Source organism: Sturnira hondurensis, unplaced genomic scaffold (assembly GCF_014824575.4).
Source record: "Sturnira hondurensis isolate 20B ecotype Veracruz unplaced genomic scaffold, ASM1482457v3 Scaffold0022179, whole genome shotgun sequence".
NCBI classification, from domain to species: Eukaryota; Metazoa; Chordata; class Mammalia; order Chiroptera; family Phyllostomidae; genus Sturnira; species Sturnira hondurensis.
The window spans coordinates 2,349,777-2,370,241 of NW_028094810.1; the positions used below are offsets into that span (position 1 = coordinate 2,349,777).

The following is a 20,465-nucleotide window of genomic DNA, read 5'->3' on the forward strand; positions in this document are numbered from 1 at the left end:
ATAATAGCCTTGGCACCCTTGTTAAAAATTAACTGACCACATTTATCAGGGTTTATTTCTGGGATCTCTATTATATTACATTGGTCTTTATGTCTAGAGTTTGAGACAGATTGGTGTTAATTCTTCTTTAAATGTTGGATAAAATTCATCAGTAAAGCCATCTAGCCCTGGGCTTTTCTTTGTTGAAACAGAACCTGAGGGGTCTGTAAGACACCATCAAATGTAATAACATGTACATCATGGGAGGCCCAGAATGAGAAGAGAGAGAAAATAATCATTAAAAAAATTGAAGAATGGCTAAAAACTCCTCAGATTTAATAAAAGACATTAGTTTATAAACCCAAGAAGCTCAGAAGGATAAACTTAAAGAGATCCATAGTAAGGATTATACAAATTGTCATAATCCAAAGACAGAGAGCATTTTGAAAGCAGCAAGAAAGAAGAGACTCCTTATGTGATTTCAGTAAGATTAAGAACTGATTTTCGTATCTGGCAAAACTATCCCTCAAAAATGAAGGAGAGCCCTGGCTGGTGTAGCTCAGTGGATTGAGCATGGGCCTGTGAAGCAAAGGGTTGCTGGTTCAATCCCCAGTCAGGACACATGCCTGGGTTGCAGGCCAGGTCCCCAGTGGAGGATGTATGAGAGGCAACCACACATGGATGTTTCTCTCCCTCTCTTCTTCCTTCCTGTCTCCTCTCTCTAAAAACAAATAAAAAATATTTTTGAAACGTGAAGGAGAAATTAAGACATTTTTGGATAAAAGCTGAGTTTATTATCAGTATGCCTGCCCTACAAGAAATGCTAAAGGGAGCTCTTCAGGCTGAAATGAAAAGACACTAGACAGGTACTGGAAGTCGTAAGAAGAAATATGTTGGGCTTGCTCTCTCTCTCTTCCTTTCTCTCTGTATCCCACTCTGAGTAGGATGTGTCTGTTGCTGCCACTGTGCCATCACCTGGCCCAACACCATGAACCCCAAAAAAGGAGGTGATGAAATTAAACTACTCCCCAATCATTGGAAGATTTGGAACCTCCTTGAAAATTGTTATTGTTGGATTGCCAAATGTTGGGAAGTCTATCTTCTTCAGGGTATCAGCCAATAGACAGGCTTCAGTAGAAAACTTCCCATTCTGCACTACTGATCCTGATGAGAACAGAGTACCTGTGCCAAAAGAAAGGGTTGCTTTTCTTTGCCAATACCACAAACCAGCAAGGGAAGTTCCTGCCCTTCTAAATGTGGTGAATATTGCTGGTCTTGGTAAAAGGGCATACAATGGACAATGTCTAGTAAATGCCTCTTATTTTTTGGTAAAAATATTTAATCTTTACCTAAGGACATTTTTTAAAAAGATTTTATTTATTTATCTTTAGAGAGGAAAGGAAGGAGAGAAGGAGAGAAATATCAATGTATGGTTGCCTCCCCTTGAGTCCCCTGCTGGGAACTGGCCTGCAACCCAGGCATGTGCCCTAACTGGGAATCAAACCACGATCGTCTGGTTTGCAGGCCCGTGCTCAATCCACTGAGCTACACCAGTCAGGGCTACCTAAGGATATTTTTATTTGCTTTTTTTCAGAGAGAAGAAGGGAGATGGGAAGGGAGAAACCTGATTGGCTGCCCAGACTGGGGATCCGATCTGTGCTGGAATCTACAAAGTAGGTATGTGCCCCAACTGGGAACCAAACCTACAACCTGCCTGTCACAGGACAACTTCCAACCAAATGAGCCACAGCAGGCAGGGATGGTAAACGTCTTTTTATCTCATATTATGCCTGTGATAGAATCTTTATCTAACACGTGCTTTTGAAGATGATATCATGGATGCTGAAGGAAATAAAGGTTATTTTTGAGACCAAGAGCTCCAGCTCAAAGATAAGGAAATGACCGGGCCCATTATGGATAACTAGGAAAAGTGGCTGTGAGAGGAGGAAGTAAAAAACTAAAACCTGAATGTGACAAAATGTACAAGGTCAAATCCTGGGTTATAGATCAAAAGAAACCTGTTTGCTTCTATCATGAATGGAATGACAAAGAGATTGAGAACTGAGTAAACACTTCTTTCTGACTTCAAAACCAGTGGTCTACTTGGTTAATCTTTCTAAAAAAGACTACATTAGAAAGAAAAACAAATGGTTGATAAAAATTCAAGAGTCAGTGGACAAGTATGGCCCAGGGGCTTTGATCATTCCTTTTAGTGGAGCTGTGGAATTAAGTTGCAAGAATTGAATTTGGAGGAGAGGTAGAAGTGCCTGGAAGCCAGTGGGACATGAGACACTTTGCCAAAGATCATTGGGGCTGGGTCTGCAGCACTCCAACTAGCAGACTTACTCACTGCAGGTGCAGGTGAAGTGTGTGCACAGACCCAGGAAAGGCATGAGTTTCCTTATGCTGCAGGAAAGATTCACACAGATTTTGAACGAGGATTCATTATGGCTGAAGTAATGAAATATGAAACTTTAAAGATGAAGTTTCTGAAATGAGGTCAAGGATGCTGGAAAGTACAGACAACAAGGCAGAAATTATACTGTTGAAGATGGAAATATTATCTTCTTTGAATTTAATATATTTTAGGAACTGAGGAAGAAATAAATTTTACTTATTACACAGAACAATGTACAATCTCCAAAAAAAGTATATGATTTTTTAAGTTGAAATTTTTGAAAACTGAAGGGACAAAAGTGGGGGGATGGGAATCTTCTACAAACAAATTTTTATTTGTTTTAAAATTAAAATACTGTGTATCTCCAATAAAATGCAAGCTCACTAATGTGAACAACTTTGTACCCTGGCCAGGTGGCTCAGCTGGCTGAAGCATCGTCCCATAAACCAAAAGGTTGCGGGTTTGCTCTCCAGTCAGGACACAGAACTAGGCTGCAGATTCAATCACTAGTTGGGGCATGCACAGGAGGCAACCGATCAATTTTTCTCTCTTACATCGATGTTTCTCTCTTTCCCTCTCCTTCCCTCTCCCCTCCCCCTTCCTCTCTCTCTAAAATCAGTAAATATATATATATCTTTGTGTGAGGATTAGAAAACAACAAAACCAGCTTTGCTTTTCACATAAGACCCTACTCCAAACTCCAGAAGTTTTTCAGGAACCTTACAACTCTCCTGATACCTCAGTAATCTCCACCATGTATGCCAAGCCTGAAGCATTTGACAGTGAGGACAATGCACTTGCTCCTTTCTGAGTCTACAGATAATGCATGTTTTACAGCACTCCACATGTCTACACTCAATAAAACATTTAACAAAATTAAACAAAAAAAAGGAAGAAAGATCACTGGTAAAAGTAACTGAAGTCAGTCTTACTCTACTTTTAGTTTGAAATCACCCCCTTTTTTCTTATGTTATTTATAAGGCAAATATATAAAACTAATGATAAATCTATGTTAATGAGCACACAGTAAATAAAGATATAACTTGTCACAGTACTAATATAAAGGAGGAGGAGTTTGTACTTGTATACTACTGAAGATAAGTGGTATTTAAACTTGATTGTAAATTTCAACTTTGTTGTTAATTATTCTATAGTTTTGATTTCTGAAACCTGTCAATGACCTTCCTACTGCTGCTGCAATAATCTACTACATACTTACTGGCTAGACATGACACATTTATTATCTTACAGCCAGAGTCCCAAATCTAGGACCCAGAGTCCCTAGATTTCTCTAGGTTAAAATCAACCAGCAGGGCTGTGTTCTTTCTGGAGACCCTAGGGGAGAATAAGAATCCTTCCAGCTCTGGAAGATGTGTGCATATTTTTGGTTCATGGTCCTTTCCTCCATCTTGAAAGCCAACAGCATACTTATCATCTTCGCATCTCTCTTTTTGACCTCCGCTTCCATCATAGCTCCTCTCTCTGTGACACTCCTACCACTCTGCTATGAAGACCCTTGTGGTTGGTTACATTGAGCCCACACAGGTAATCTAGAATGACCTCCTCATATCAAGATTCTTAGGTCCTGGCCTGGTAACTCAATTGATTAGTGTCGTCTAGATACACCAGAGCTGTGGGGTTTATCCTTGGTTAGGGAACATACAAGGAGCAACCAATGAATGCATAAATAAGTGGAACAACAAATTGATGTCCTTCTCTCTCTCTCTCTCTCTCTTCCTTCCTCTCTCTCTAAAATTCAGTAAATAAAAATTTTAAATAGATTCTTAATCACATTTGCAAAGTCCTTGTAGCCATTTAAAATAACATAGTCACAGGTTTCAGAAATTAGGATTGGACAGTTCTTGGGAGACTTTATTTATTCTGTCTACCACACCATGCAAATGATTTGAAAAAAATAAATAAGGAAATTATAAAAGCAATTACAATTTTTTAAAGATTTTATTTATTTATTTTTAGGAAGAGGGGAAGGGAGGGAGAAACAGAGGGAGAGAAATGTCAATGTGTGGTTGCCTCTCACATGGCCCCCACTGGGGACCTGGCCCACAACCCAAGCATGTGCCCTGACAGGGAATCAAACCGTGATCTTTTGGTTCTCAGGCCTGCTCTCAATCCACTGAGCTACACCAGCCAGAGCTCTTTTAAAATTTTAAAACAACAGAAATAAAGGTTTTATTCCCACAAAGAAAGAATTACTTCAAATGCCTTTAAAACCTATTTCAGCCCTGGCCAGGTGGCTCAGTTGGTTGGAACATTGTCTTGTACACCAAAACAGGCTGTGGGTTCGATCCCCATCAGGGCACGTATGGCACGCAGCCGATCAATGTTTCTCTTTTATGTTGATGTTTTTCTCTCCCTTCCTCTTTATCCTCGGGCAAAGAGTTTAAATATATATTTACTTTTTAAATATATATATATTTAAAGAGTTTATATATATTTAATAAATATATATTTAAATTATATATCCCGGGGAGAGAATCATAGGGGAAAAGGGAATGGACTCACATGAACAAGTATAAAAGACACATGGACAATAACTAAGGGTGGGGGGTGGAAAGGGGAGGGAGGCGGGGAGCATGGGGTGGGGGGCGGGCAGGGTTGGGAATATAAGACAGAAACCTGTACTTGAACAAGAATTAAATAAAAATTATATTTAAAAAATAAATAAATAAAAAATAAATTTTTAAGATAGTTAGCTACGCCATTTTGATGTCTAATACTGAGCATAGTGATTTTTCTTGAACCACAGTTTTTCTCCTTAAGACCACCCTTACTGATATTAAAGGAACTACTTTGGGTCCCCCCCCAAAAAAAATAATAAAAATAAATAAATAAATAAATAATATATCCCATGTGGGATTTCTATGTGCTTGTATGTGGGGTACATATATATTTATAATGTTTATGTCTTCTTGATAGATTCTTCCCTTGAGTATCATAAAGTGTCCTTCTGTGTCTCTTTTTATGGCCTTTCTACTAAGATACAGAAATAAGACAAGCATGTCTGCTTTCACCACTTCTATTGAACATAGTATCAGAAGTTCCTAGCCAATGTAATCAGACAAGAAAAAGAAATAGAGGGCATACAAATTAGAAAGGAGGAAGTAAAGCTGTCCTTGTTTGCAGATGACATGACAGTGTACATAGAAAACCCTATAGACTCCACCAAAACTCTACTCAACCTAATAAGAGAATTTGGCAAAACACTGGGATACAAAGTCAATATTCAGAAATCAAAGACGTTTTAGTACACCATCAATGAAATATCAGAAACAAAAATCANGAACTACTTTGGGTCCCCCCCCAAAAAAAATAATAAAAATAAATAAATAAATAAATAATATATCCCATGTGGGATTTCTATGTGCTTGTATGTGGGGTACATATATATTTATAATGTTTATGTCTTCTTGATAGATTCTTCCCTTGAGTATCATAAAGTGTCCTTCTGTGTCTCTTTTTATGGCCTTTCTACTAAGATACAGAAATAAGACAAGCATGTCTGCTTTCACCACTTCTATTGAACATAGTATCAGAAGTTCCTAGCCAATGTAATCAGACAAGAAAAAGAAATAGAGGGCATACAAATTAGAAAGGAGGAAGTAAAACTGTCCTTATTTGCAGATGACATGACAGTGTACATAGAAAACCCTATAGACTCCACCAAAACTCTACTCAATCTAATAAGAGAATTTGGCAAAACACTGGGATACAAAGTCAATATTCAGAAATCAAAGACATTTTAGTACACCATCAATGAAATATCAGAAACAAAAATCATGGAAAAAATCCATTTGCTATAGCAACAAGAAAAAATAAAGTACCTAGGAATAAACCTAACCAAGGAGGTAAAAGACCTGTACTCGGAAAACTACACAACACTGAAGAAGGAAATTAAAGAAGACACAAATAAATGGAAGCACACACTGTGACATGGATTGGAAGAATTAAAACATCATCAAAATGTCCATACTACTCAAAGCAATTTATAGATTCAAAGCAATCCCTATTAAAATACCAATGGCATATTTCACAAATATAGAGCAAATTTTTCAAAAATTTATGTGGGCCCTGGCTGGTGTGGCTCACTGGACTGAGTGCGGGCCTACAAACCACACAATCATGGTTCGACTCACAGTTGGGGCACATGCCTGGGTTGCAGGCCAGTTTCCAGCAGAGGACTCATGAGAGGCAACCTTACATTGGTATTTCTCTCCTTCTCTCCTTCTCTTCCTCTCTAAAGATAAGTAAATAAATAAAATCTTTAAAAAAATTATGTGGAACAATAAACAACCCTGAATAGCCTCAGCAATTTCGAGGAAAAAACAAAACAAAACAGAGTAGGAGATATCACAATACCTGATATCAGACTATATTACAAGGCCACTGTAATTAATACCATCTGGTACCAGCATAAGAATAGACACATAGATTAATGGAACAGAATAGAGAGCCTAGAAATAAACCCATGTTTCTATGGTCAGTTAAAGTTAGACAAAGGGGACAGGAGCATAAAATGGAGTAAAAATAGCCTCTTTAACAAATGGTGTCAGGAGATCTGGACAGCTACATGCAAAAAAGTGAAAATTGACCACCAACTTACACCATACAGAAAAATAAACTTAAGATGGATAAAAGACTTGAATACAAGGTACAACACCATAAAAGTCCTAGAGGAGAACATAAGCAGGAAAATCTCAGATATTCCACGCAGCAATATTTTCACTGATATGTCCCCTAGAACAAGGGATATAAAGGAAAGAATAAACAAATGGGAATACATCAAATTAAAAGGCTTCTGCACACCTAAAGAAAACATCAGCAAAATGAAAAGGGAGACATACATATGGGAAAATATATTTGCCAATGATACATTAGACAAGGGTTTGCTCTACAAAATATATAAAGAACTCACATGACTCCACACCAGGAAGAAAATCCAATTAAAAAATGGGCAAAGGACCTGAACAGACACTTCTCCAAGGAGGACATACAGAGGGCCCAGTGAAAGGATGCTCAGTGTCACTAGCCATCAGGGAGATACAAATCAAAACCAAAATGAGATACCACTTCATATGGGTCAGAATGGTCATCATAAACAAATCAACAAACAATAAGTGCTGGCAAGGTTGTGGAGAAAAGGGCAACCCTAGTGCACTGTTGGTGGGAATGCAGACTGGTGCAGCCACTGTGGAAAACAGAGTGTAATTTCCTCAAAAAACTCAAAATGCAACTGCCTTTTGACCCAGTGATTCTGCTGCTGGGAATATTTCCTAAGAATCTCGAATCACCAATTCGAAATAACTTATGCACCCCTATGTTCATAGCAACACTATTTACAATAGCCAAGTGCTAGAAGCAACCTAATTGCCCACCAGTAAAATGAGTGGGTCAAAAAACTGGTACATTTACACAATGGCATACTATGCAGCAGAAAGAAAGAAGGAACTCCTACCTTTCACCTCAGGATGGATGGAACTGGAGAGCATTATGCTAAGTGAAATAAGCTGGTTGGTGAAAGACAAATACCATAGGATCTCAACTATAAGAGGAATCTAATGAAAAAAAAGCCTAACAAACAAACTAGAACAATAGACACAGAAACATGGAGAGGGGAGTGGGGAGGGGGATAATGTTGGAAAGAAGGGGAGGGAACTTGACAAAGAACATGTATGAATTACCCATGGACATCAACAACAGTGTGAGAATTGACTGTGGGAGCTGGGTATGGGATGGACAGAGGAGGACAAAGGGGGAAAGATTGGGTTAAGTGTAATAGAATAACAATAAAAATGATTTTTAAAAAAAGGAAGGAAGGAAGTGAGGAAGGAGGGGAAAAGATGGGACAAGGACACATGGTCCTGGGCAGATTCTCCACCTGGCTTTATTGTCATTAGTTATCCATCAACACACATTTACTGAAGCTCACATAGAAGAAAATATAAATTTATTCCATAATTGTGGGTGATAAGAAATGTATTTCTTTATATCATTTAAAATCAAATGACATCTCCCCTCATCCTGCCCAGCTGGCAAGAAATTGGATTTCAGTCTTCCTGGAACCCATCTGCACATTACCTCTTGGCAGTTTATAAAAATTCATAGCTGTAAATATGGAACTTAAGCCATATTAAACTGCTCCTCTGCTTCTTTCTTTCTAGAAGTCTCACTTGAATTAATGTCATTAGAAAACTCTAACACAGCTGCATCCCTGCTCTCTGCCTTTGTGAGCCTTCTGCTCACCACCCTGTATCTGTACATATATAGTAAAGCATTCTTTCACATCTTCTAAAAAGATAGTATTGTCATAGCTGTTGTTATTCCAAAAATCAGCAGTGACTTCTGAGAGTCCGCACTCATTTCTGTCTGAGTCGCTCACTCCCTCAGAATTATTTCGCTTCGCTGTGGAGTTGTCATTAGTCCACGGTGCCACTGCGTGTTGAACAGGGCTCCTTGGCCATCTTAGACGACAACATGGCAACAGGTTTATGCCAAACTCAGGTGTGTAAGAAATGCCACATTTCTTCATTTTCCCAAATTAAATTACATTTTCAAGATTTCTATCCCAAAATTGGTTTAAGAAATAGAAAACCTTGTCCTGACTGATGTGGCTCAGTGGATTGAGCACTGGCTTGCGAACCAAAGGGTCGCCAGTTCATCCCCAGTCTAGGGCACATGCCTAGGTTTTGAGTCAGATTTCCTGAGGGGGAGGCACATGAGAAGTAAATACACATTGATGTTTCTCTCCCTCTCTTTCTCTCTCCCTTCCCCTGTCTAAAATAAATATCTTTAAGAAGAAAGAGAAAATGTGTCTATATAGACCAAAACTTCAGAGAAGAAATTAAAATAATGGTCAGTGCTGGCTGGTGTGGTTCAGTGGTTGGAGCACTGTCCTGCAACCAACAGGTTGTGGGTTCAGTTCCTTGGTCAGGGCACATACCTAGGCTGTGGGTTCATCCCCGGTCCTGGCATGGGTGTGTGTGACCTCCAGTCCCCATAGAGGACTGGGGCCTCCAGACCCCAGTCTTGGTGTGTACTGAGGCAACCAACTGATGCTTCTTTTACATCAAAGTGTCTCTCTCTCCCTTCCTCTCTCTCTCTAAAAAAATCAAGCGAAAGTGTTCTCTGATGAGGATAAAAATATATATAGTAATAATGGCCAAAGACCCAACCCTTCTTTTAAAAGTCTAGGCTGAAAGAGCCCCAAGTGGTGTGGCTCAGTGGATTGAGTGCTGACCTGTAAACCAAAGAGTTGCTGGTTCAATCCTGGCTGGGGCACATGCCTGGGTTGTGGGCCGGGTTCCCCAGTGTGGGGCACACAAGAGGCAACCACACTTTGATGTTTCTCTCCCTCTCTTTCTCCCTCCCTGCCTCTGTCCAAAAATAATAAATAAAATATTTTTTTAAAGTCTAGGGTGGAGTGGCTTCCGGCCAAGATGGAAGCGTAGGTGGAAACACTGTGCCCCCCTCCCACAACTAAATTTAAAGACAGCTAAGTTTGAGAAACAAAGATGCAGTCAAAACAGTGAAAATTGAACTGTATGGAAGTCCGACAACAACAAACCACTCAGCCAGACCAGTAAGAGGGGCGGAGTCAGCAGCAGAGCGGGGTCGGACTGGAAAGATTGTTGGGTCCGACTGACCCAGGAGCAAAAGCAGAGGCAGTTGGTGGATCCTAGGCGTGGGGCGGCATTGGGCGGACCCAGTGAGGGAGCAGGGCAGCTGGCTGACTGAAGTCACACATTCATGTGCAGATAAACCAAGCAAAGGAGCGAACAGTGAGATAGACCCTGCAGGCTAGGGCCCCAGCAATGGAAATTAGAGCCTGAAAGCACCAACTGGAAAGACTTTCTCAGGGTCGAGGGGCCAGGAGAGGCTCCCAGGCCCACAGAGAGTTCATTGGAGAGACCCACAGGGTTCTGGAGAATACATGGGCCCACACACCCGGGAACCAGCACCAGAGGGGCCCAATTTGCTTGTGGGAAGCTGCAGAGGGTACAGAAATCTGGGAGAGAGCAGAAGGGAGCAAAGCGCCATTTTTTTCCCTCCTCTCTGACCCCACCCCACATACAGCATCACAACCCAGCAACTGAGTCACCCGGCCTGGTGAATACCTAAGGCTCCACCCCTCAAACATAACAGATGCGAACAGACCAAACATTATGAGTCAAGAAGAACTCAAAGCCCCAGAGCTGATAACTCTAAGTGACCAAGAAATAGCCAGCCTTTCAGATGCACAGTTCAAAATACTGGTGATCAGGATGCTCACAGAATTGGTTGATTTTAACCACAAATTAGAGGAACATATGAAGGCTAAACTAATTTAAATGAAGGGAAATGCATAGGAAACCAATAGTGATGGAAAGGAAACTGGGACTCAAATCAAGGGAGTGGACCAGAAGGAAGAAAGAAACAACCAAACAGAAAAGAAGAAAGAAACAAGAATTCAAAAAAAATGAGGAGAGGCTTAGGAACCTCCAGGACATCTTTAAACGCTCCAACATCCGAATTATAGGGGTACCAGAAGGGGAAGAGAAAGAGCAAGTGAAAACTTATTTGAACAAATAATAAAGGAGAACTTCCCCAACCTGGCAAAGGAAATAGATTTCCAGGAAATCCAGGAAGCTCAGAGAGTTCCAAAGAAGTTGGACCCAAGAAGGAACACACCAAGGCACATCATCATTACATTAGCCAAGATTAAAATGAAGGAGAGAATCCTAGAAGCAGCAAGAGATAAGGGGACAGTCACCTACAAAGGAGTGCCCATCCAACTGTCAGCTGATTCCTCAAAAGAGACCTTACAGGCAAGAAGGGGCTGGAAAGAAGTATTCCAAGTCATGAAATCCAAAGACCTACAACCAAGATTGCTCTATCCTGCAAAGCTTTCATTTAGAATGGAAGGGCAGATAAAGTGCTTCTCAGATAAGGTCAAATTCAAGGAGTTCATCATCACCAAGCCCTTATTATCTAAAATGTTAAAGGGACTTATCTGAGAAAAAGAAGATAAAAATATGAACAGTGAAAGGTCAGCAAACTCACAGTTATTAACAACCACACCTAAAACAAAAGCAAACTAAGTGAACAGCTAGATCGGGAGCGGAACCATAGAAATGGAGATCACGCCCTGGCTGGTGTAGCTCAGTGGATTGAGCATGGGCCTGTGAACCACACAATCGCAGTTCAATTCCCAGTCAGGGCACATGCCTGGGTTGCGGGCCAGTTCCCGGCAGGGGACACATCAGAGGCAACCATACATTGATATTTCTCTCTCTCTCTCCTTCCTTTCCCTTCTAAAGATAAATAAATAGCCCTGGCTGGTGTAGCTCAGTGGATTGAGTGCGGGCCTGCGAACAAGAGGATCGCGGTTCGATTCCCAGTCAGGGCACATGCCTGGGTTGCAGGCCGGTTCCCTGCAGGCCAACTCCCAGCAGGGGACGCACGAGAGGCAACCATACATTGATGTTTCTCTCCCTCTCTCCTTCCCCTCTCTCCTTCCCCTCTAATGATAAATAAATAAATAAAATCTTTAAAAAAAAAAGATAAATAAATAAAATCTAGAAAAGATAATTAAAAAAAAGAAATGGAGATCACATGGAAGGTTAGCAACAGGGGAGTGGGAGGAGGAGAAGGTGGGAGAAGGTACAGAGAATACATAGCATAGACAGTAGGTAGAAAATAGACAGGGGGAAGGGCAGGAATACTATGGAACTAAAGAAATAAAGAACAGAAACTAAAGAACTTGTGACACATGGACATGAACAAAAGGGGGGAATGGTGGGGGAGGGGTGTGCAGGGTTGGGGGGAGTGAAAGGGGGAATGGGACAACTGTAATAGCATAATCAATAAAATACATTTTTAAAAAAGTCTAGGGTGAAAGGAATTGATGGGCAAGTCTACCAACCACCACCAAACAGGTTATTTCCTTCTTGGAGGACCCTTCAGAATCACAGGAGAGAAGATGGGGTGCTACCAATGCATAAGCGATGATAAAACCAGACAAGGACCTAAAATAAACCATCGGCCAGTTTCATGTAGGAACATAAATAACCTAAATAAAATATTAACAATACAAATTTAGTAGTAAATTGAAGGGATAAAAATTATTATCATGTCGGGCTTATCCCAGAAATGTAAGTATGGTTCAATAGTAGAAAAATCCAACAATGTGAATCACTACCTAATAAATGAAAGGAGAAAAATACGTATTAATAGATGTTAAAAAGGCATTTAAAAAAAAACACAGTACCAACTCGTGATTTTTAACATTTTTTAGCAAACCAGAAATAGAAGAAACATTAGTTTAAAATCCTTTGGTAGATAAAGACAATCTACCAGAAATCTTCGTATTTAATAGTGAAATATTTGAAGCATTTTCATTCAAGTCGTCTGTTTTTTTTTCTCAGCACTTCCCTTGGCCCCAGAGCCTAAGCTATCCAGCTATGTAAAGTGGGGAGGAAGATGCAGAAAGAAAATTTGTTAGCTTTCAAAAATGATATTCTACTTGCATTATCTACTCCAGAGAAGTGTTCGAACATGGGCACAGACTAGTGTGGTTCCCTGAACGTTCATAACAACAAAAATCTGGAAACGACTCGAATGTGCCTGAATTTTTTTATAATCAGCTAAGTAAAATCTAGGAAACTTCCGTGGATGACTAAGTCACAGTTAAACCGAGTCAGAGGTTTAAGGTCTCTGTTTATTGACCAAGGAAGACCTTTAAGACATTTTTTGAGCTAGAAAAGCAAGTTATGGTATGCTACTGCATGGCAGAAACAACGCGAAATGGTTCTCTGCAAGGAGAGCATGACCATGTAGAGGTCTGGAGGTGCATGCCAAACTGACCACACGAGGCCTGGGGCGGGGGAACAACAAAAGATTCCATCTGTCTAATAGGAGATACTTCTAAAGGGGAAAAAATAAAGCACCTCTGTTGACTGGACCCTTGAAAGGTGACAAGAAGTAGGGAGATGCTAGGCGCTGAGGTTTCATGCCAGGTGGGCAGGAGGCAGGGCGCCAAGTAAGTCCTCCAGCCCCATGTGCACCTGTTTATACACAGCAACAGTCTGTATTTGTCCCACTCACCCCGCGGCACATGTCTGTGCACGTGGCAAATGTGGGTATGCACAGGACGGAGACTGGAGCCTGGGCTGGGGCAAGACCATGGCAGTTGTTCAGTTGGCAGCTCCCCTTCTGATGTGCCTCCCTCTCGGGCTTGTTCCAACCCCGGGTGCCGTGCCAGAGTGGGTTGGCTACTGCTCCTAGTTTGGGGCCCTGCTGGACCACATGACAGGCTGGGAGACACTGATCATGTACAACGCCCAACTGTGGGGCATCCCTGAATGATGTATTAGTGCCCATGTGGACCAAATTCTTGATGACTTACTCACGAACACAAACTCAGACGAGCTGGTGAGGACCCACAGGTAAGAGTTGGAGCTCCTTCAGGCCTGCCAGCTCCAGTAATAAGCTGTGTTCCGGCTCTGCTCAGTGCTGGGGTGTAGGGCAAGGCCCAGGAGCCCCGGGCCGAGGGCAGCTATGCAGTCCATGCCACTTCATGGATTAGCAGGGAGGTAGCCTTGCTGTAAGAATGGGTCAGTGATCTTGGCTGCCCTGAGGCACTGCTTCTTCTCAGCCCTGGGCAGTTACGTGGCTGAAATCAGGAAGCAGCACCACAGGTGTCATCGTCCTGTCATGGAAAGGACAGACCTTTCTTTCTGCCACTACACAAAGTTCTGATTTTGGTAGGCTTGCATTTCAAGCACACATGACCTTATCCCCCTGTGTCTGAGGCATCTGAGCTGTTCTTGTTTTGCTGAGAAGCCTGGAGGTATTCCTCAATTGTCTGTTGCCAGTGGCATTAACTCAACTCCAGTCAGCTTAAACAAAGCCAGACCACACATCTCCTGAGTCCCTAACTCTCTCAGAGTTATGCATAGCACCCCCTGAACATTTGCCATTGTACCCCACTCCCTAGACTGGGAAGTCAGAGATGCCCAGGGGTCAGGGATGTTGTATTTGGTTCTTCCCTCACTCTTGGCTTTGATTTCAAGCAGGTTTTTGTGTTTTCTTATGTATTTTGAAGAATAGTTAATATCTGCAATACTTAGAATAGCACCTGGTATACTGTAAATGATATGTGTTCATTTTTGAAAAGTCAGCTAAAATGGCCCTCTGGCCCTGCAGCTGGAAGAGGAGAGGAAGTACACAAAAGGAGCCGGTGCCTGGAGGCCAACCCCTTGGCTGCACTGCACTGCAGCCAAGGAGGAGCTGGGTCAGAGACAAAGCCAGGATCTGCAGCTTGCCAAGTATACCACCGCGATTGCCCTCCTGGAAGAGATGCTTAGCCATAAGGAGGACAAGGTCGAGGAGTGGCAGCACAGGGCCAAAGAAGCTGAGGATGACCCACTGGAGACCAAGGAGGAGCTGCACCTGGTTGATGACAACCCTGCCCGCCTTCTGTGTATGCCTGGTGAGCTGTCACATGGGAGAGAACCTGCATCCAGGAGGAGGGCTCGAAGTGCATGGCCTACAGCGCTGAGCTGTATCCCGGTGAGGGCATCCTGGATAACCACAATGAGGAGAAGCAGATTACCCAGGCCAAGAAAGAACGTGCGCTGCAGCAGCTTATGACCCTGTCCAGTGAGCTGTCCCAGAGACGAGAACAAGGGGACCCACAACATCATCCTCAATAAGAACATGAGGCTAGGCCAGGACAAGTGCCAGATATTGTGGCAGAGCTGGCGGAGCACAATGAGGTAGCACGCCGAGGAGTCCCAGGCCACGCGAGGGTCCTCACTGGGCAGGGCAGAGCCTCTCACTTGGGCTCACAGAGGGTCACTCGCAGACTAAAACTTGTATTCGTATTGAATGGTTCTCTAAATCTGGTCCCCTCCTCGTACTCCAGTTTCCTTAAAAAGAGATTAGTTATTTCAGTGGCAATATTCTGGGGCTGGGACCATTGGAAGCGTCCCTGGTTCAGTTTCCCGTTTGTGTCCTAATGCCAGAGGCCTGAAGATGATGATGATGATGACTAATGAGTAATTTCCCCTCTTATGCTTGGAACAGGGCTGGGTGAACTGAGAGGAAAGGTGCCCCTAAAGTCTTTTTTTTTTTAAAGATTTTATTTAGCCCTGGCTGGTGTAGCCCAGTGGGTTGAGCACGGGCCTGTGAACCAAAGGATCACGGTTCAATTCCCAGTCAGGGCACATGCCTGGGTTGCAAGCCAGTCCCCAGCAAGGGCCAGTTCCCAGCAGGAGACACACAGAAGCAACCATACATTGATATTTCTCTCCCTCTCTCTTTCCCTTCCCTTCTAAAGATAAATAAAATCTAATAAATAAATAAATAAAAAGATTTAAAAAAAAAAGATTTTATTTATCCATCTTTAGAGAGGAAGGGAAGGAGAGAAACATCAATGTATGGTTGCCTCTCATGCATCCCCTGCTGGAAACTGGCCTGCAACCCAGGCATGTGCCCTGACTGGGAATCGAACTGTGATCGTGTGGTTCACAAGCCCGTGCTCAATCCACTGAGCTATACCAGCCAGGGCTAAAGTCTTAATAACAAACTCCATGCCAACATGTATGATATAAATTTCAGTATAATTAAAACCACATTATGGCTTCCATTTTGTGCCATACTTTTTTTCTGAAATTAGCTCCAACTGATTGATTTGTACTTGATTTCTGTGAAGGATGCATCTTTGTATATTTATATTTCTGGGGGTAAAAATTATTTTGAAAACCGAGTCTAAAGCACTCTTTCTCACAGATATGCACACGCAGTGATGCCTCCCGAAATTGACAGAATCCTGTGATTGTTCGAGATGAGCAACGCAGGACACTCCACGTGTGCATAAACTTTTCTTGTTTTTTTTAAAGATTTTATTTATTTATCTTTAGAGGGGAAGGGAAGGAGAGAAGGAGAGAAATATCAATGTATGGTTGCCTCTGCCGGGGACACACAATGTATCGTGTGTCCCCTGCCGGGAACTGGCCTGCAACCCAGGCATGTGCCCTGACTGGGAATGGAACTGTGATCCTCTGGTTCACAGGCCTGTGCTCAATCCACTGAGCTACACCAGCCAGGGCCTTCTTGTTTGTTTTTTTTTTAACAATGAGCTTACACACCTAATTATGATCAGCCATAGAGTGTGGTAGTTATGTATAAACTGTAATATGGGTTTGTAACACTAGTTTTACAAAGGGAAAGTTTTGTTTTATATATTCTCTTACGTTTTCAGAATAATAAAAGAATTACACGTTAAAAGTAAATAAATAAAATGGTACTTCGCCCTTATGCCCAGTACCTCTAGGGATCCTCAAAGAAGACTCATTAACCATATACTCACTTGGACTGATCCCCGTGTCTGGGGATGGTTTACACTCAGCGTGGACAGCTAAGTTACAGTGCCCTCTGGGGGAAGGCGATGGGTCCTGTTACTGAAAGCCCCACCAGCGAGTGTGAGTGCTTTCTGGACAGAGGAGCAAAAGGGAGGAGGTTTGGACTACTGGAGGTTGACAATTGCCATTCACCCCAACCTTCCTCCCCTCTGCCCCCAGCAGTGGCAACAAGCAGAAACTACACATTGGCATAGCCCTGCTTGGAGAGCCTACAGTCAACTTCCTGGATGAGCCATCCACTGGCACGAACCCTGTAGCTTGGCGCCTTCTCTGGGGTGCTTGGCAAGAGTCTGCAAGTCCGGCAAGGGCATCATCGCCACCTCCCATAGATAGAGCTCGGGGCTTTGTGGGTCAGTGGGTGGGCCAGGATGGAGCTGTGGGAGGGATGGCCTGGGAGGGGCTGGGTGGAGAGAGACCAGACATCGGTTGAAACAGAAGCCCCAGGCTGTAGCACGCATGGGCCACCTCTGATCTGGGTGTTGACACCCAGCCTTTGACACAGACAGTGGGTGACAGCATATCCCAGCCCTGTGTCAGGCCTGTACTCTCTCTCCCCAGCATGGAGGACTGTGAGGCCTTGTGCACCAGGCTGGCCATCATGGTGCAGAGTCAGTTCAAGTGCCTGGGCAGCCCACAGCACCCTCAAGAGTAAGTTGGGTGGCGCTACTCCCTGCAGGCCAAGGTCAGGAGTGACGGGCAGCAGGATGTGCTGCAGGAATTCAAGGCATTTGTGGACCTCACCTTCCCAGGTGTGTGACTCTGGGCAGAGGGCATCTGAGCCTTGCCCCTACCCAGTCCCACATTCCTGACCCGTATGTAGAGGACTGCAGTTCTGTGGGCCCAGGCCGTCCTCCCTTGGCCCCCCAGCTGGGCCCTAATGGGCACACATTTTCTCCTTTGTTCAGGCAGAGTCCTGGAAAATGAGCACCAAGGAATGGTGCTTTACCACCTGCCAGGCAATGACCTCATCTGGGTGAAGGTGAGCACATCCCTGGGCATGGGAGGGAGCACAGTTCTGATGTCACCTGCTTTCTAGTGTTTGCTCTTTGGGGTAGAAGTTGTGATCAGTGCTGCAGCAGTTCCTCTCTGATGTCTCCCTGGCAACGTTCACAGAGATTTCATAGAATAGAAGATGTTAGAGCTAGAAGGGACTCGAGATCAGCTCCTCCTCATTTCACAGAGAGGGCAGCAGGCCCAGACAGGGAACGCGACATGTGCAGCACCACCCATCAAGACAGGAACCCAGCCAGGACCTCTGCTTTCTGGCACTATTCCTAAACAGGGTCCTCTTCCCTGACACTGCAGACAGCTGAATTCCATAGGACTGACTTGTTGGGAGTGCTCTGGGGGCAGCTGAAAGAGGGATGGGCCTTTTGGGGGCCTTCTCACAACCCCAGAGGCCTTCCCTCTTTCCACCCTCTGCTGTCTCCTCTCCCCTCCCTTGTGCCCACGGCCCACAGTGGCCTCCTCCCTCTCCATAGGTGTTTGACACTCTGGAGCAGGCCAAGAGGAAGTACATGCTGGACAACTACTCAGTCAGCCAGGTCTCCCTGGAGGACATCTTCCTGAGCTTCACCTGTCCTGGATCCCTCAAATAAAGGCAAGCAGAACCAACATGTCCTTCATCATCACCACCTCCCTCCCAACCTTCCTCACCACTTCCCTCAAAGTTTCTCTTGCTATCATAAAAAGTTCTCAATGCCAATTTAGCCCAAGTGTGCATAGCCTGCCATTGCCTACAAGGGTTACCCAGGCAGCTGTTGGTCCCAGTGAGCTCGGCTCAAGAGCAGAGGGTTGGGGTGGCTCTCTGCCAGATTGAGGCCACTTGTCTTAATGGCTTGGTGGAGAACCCAGGTGCACTTCAGTGGAAAATCGTTTCCACTGGAAATCCTACCTGGTGGCCTGAGGCCTCACTGAGACCTGTCTGTGGAAGCAGCCTCAGAGAAACACCCGCTGCATCCTCTCAAGGAGCAGTGGCCTGAGGGTGGCCATGGTTGTAGTGATGTCATACTTCTGAAGACAGGAGAAGAGACAGATTGATGAGTTTGCAGCCTGAGTCACAATTTTTCAACAGGTACATATTTGGATTTGCTCTCTGCTCCAGCCCCTGCAAATGTTAGGGTAAGCCTGCACGTGCCCCTGCTCTAACCCTTGGGGTGACTGTGATCATTATACCACAGCCCACACTGCAGCAACTTTCCATGGTCAGCAGGTAGAGAGCCAACATTTGACTCAGGCAGAGAGGTTCTGAAAGTGGCATTGCTGACTACAACATTAGTAGCATCTAGAACTTGTTAGAAATGCAGGTTCGTGGGCCCCACCCCAAACCTGTTGAGTCAGAAATTTTGGGACGAGGCTCAGAAATTTGCGTTGGAATGAGCCCCATGTTAAGAGATGTGTCTGATGCAGCTCAGGTGTAAGAACCACTGAACCCAGGCTCGTGTGCTCCGGACCATTGTCTGTGAAGGTGGATGGGTGTGGCTATGCACCTCTGTCACCAGGATCTCCTCTGAGACATGCCCTGACAAGTAGCCTCTCTCTCTCGGGGCAGGGGGGGTCACTTTGGACCCCTCTAAAAAGCCCCCTCAGCTCTTCCTTTGCAGATCGTTCTCTCCCTCCCTTCTCAGCCAAGCTCCAAGAAAGTTGTATCTACTGCCCCTGCCCACACTTCCTACCTCCCATCACCACTCACCCCAAACTACAGCATTATCACATCTCTTGCCACCACACCCACTGGCTTCTCCCTGAATTTTCTATGTAACTTCTCTGTGGCATTTCACAATGTCCCCTGAAGCCTTCTGATGAAAGCATCTCCTGTCACCTCTTCCCATTTCATGTATCTCTCTGTCCCTACATGGCCCCTTCTGTTTCCTCTGTAAGTTCCTCTTCCGTTCTCTCTGAACAGTGGGATCATTTGGGTCCCCAGTCTACTTCATGTTTTCTTACACTCGGCCACTCTTGAATTCCTTTCTCATTCACCTCCCAGGCTCTCAGTCGCCATTTTATTCCAACTGGGAACTTCCCTGAGCTCCCCCAACAGGCTAGACTTTTCCAATGCATTTTCTCACTCTCCTGAAGCCCAAGGCAGAAATGGACTCTTCACACACCCTCTTTTCTTACCATACTGAGCTCTAGGGGCTCTTACTGCTAAAGCAGTGGGTGGAAGCTAGGGAAGGTTTGGCTGCAGCATAACCAAGAAGAGAACACTTGTTTCCTGAAAACTAAGAAAACTTTACCGCTGAATGAATGAGAGTGATAAGGACAAGACTGAGGAGTCCTGGCCTGGTGGCTCAGTTTGTTGAAGCGTCATTCTGTACACAAAAAGGTTCAATCCCCTGTCAGGGCACATACCTAGGTTGCGTGTTTGATTCCCAGTTGGGGCTTCAGGAGGCAACAGATCAAGGTTCCTCTCTCTTTAAGAAAATCAATAAACATATCCTCAGGTGAAGATTAAAAAAAGAAAAAGAAAAGTACAACGGAGGAACTTTGAGTGGACAGGGATGCTGTTTTGGACTCAGTGGCATAGTATCACAGGGGAGTTAGGGTGGTGAATGACTGAGTGGCTCATTGGCGGATCCAGGTTATTAGTACTTCAAGGTACTCCCAAAATCCACCATGGGAAAGAATGCACCTCTGCCTGGAGGAAATTGGTAACAAAGTAACAATAC

The 20,465-nt window shown here is 43.9% G+C and overlaps 1 pseudogene; it reads left to right on the top strand.

The window, feature by feature from the left end:
- The first annotated feature begins 967 nt into the window (after positions 1 to 967).
- LOC118978818 (obg-like ATPase 1) lies at positions 968 to 2,568 on the top strand (annotated as a pseudogene).
- Positions 2,569 to 20,465: the final 17,897 nt, after the last annotated feature.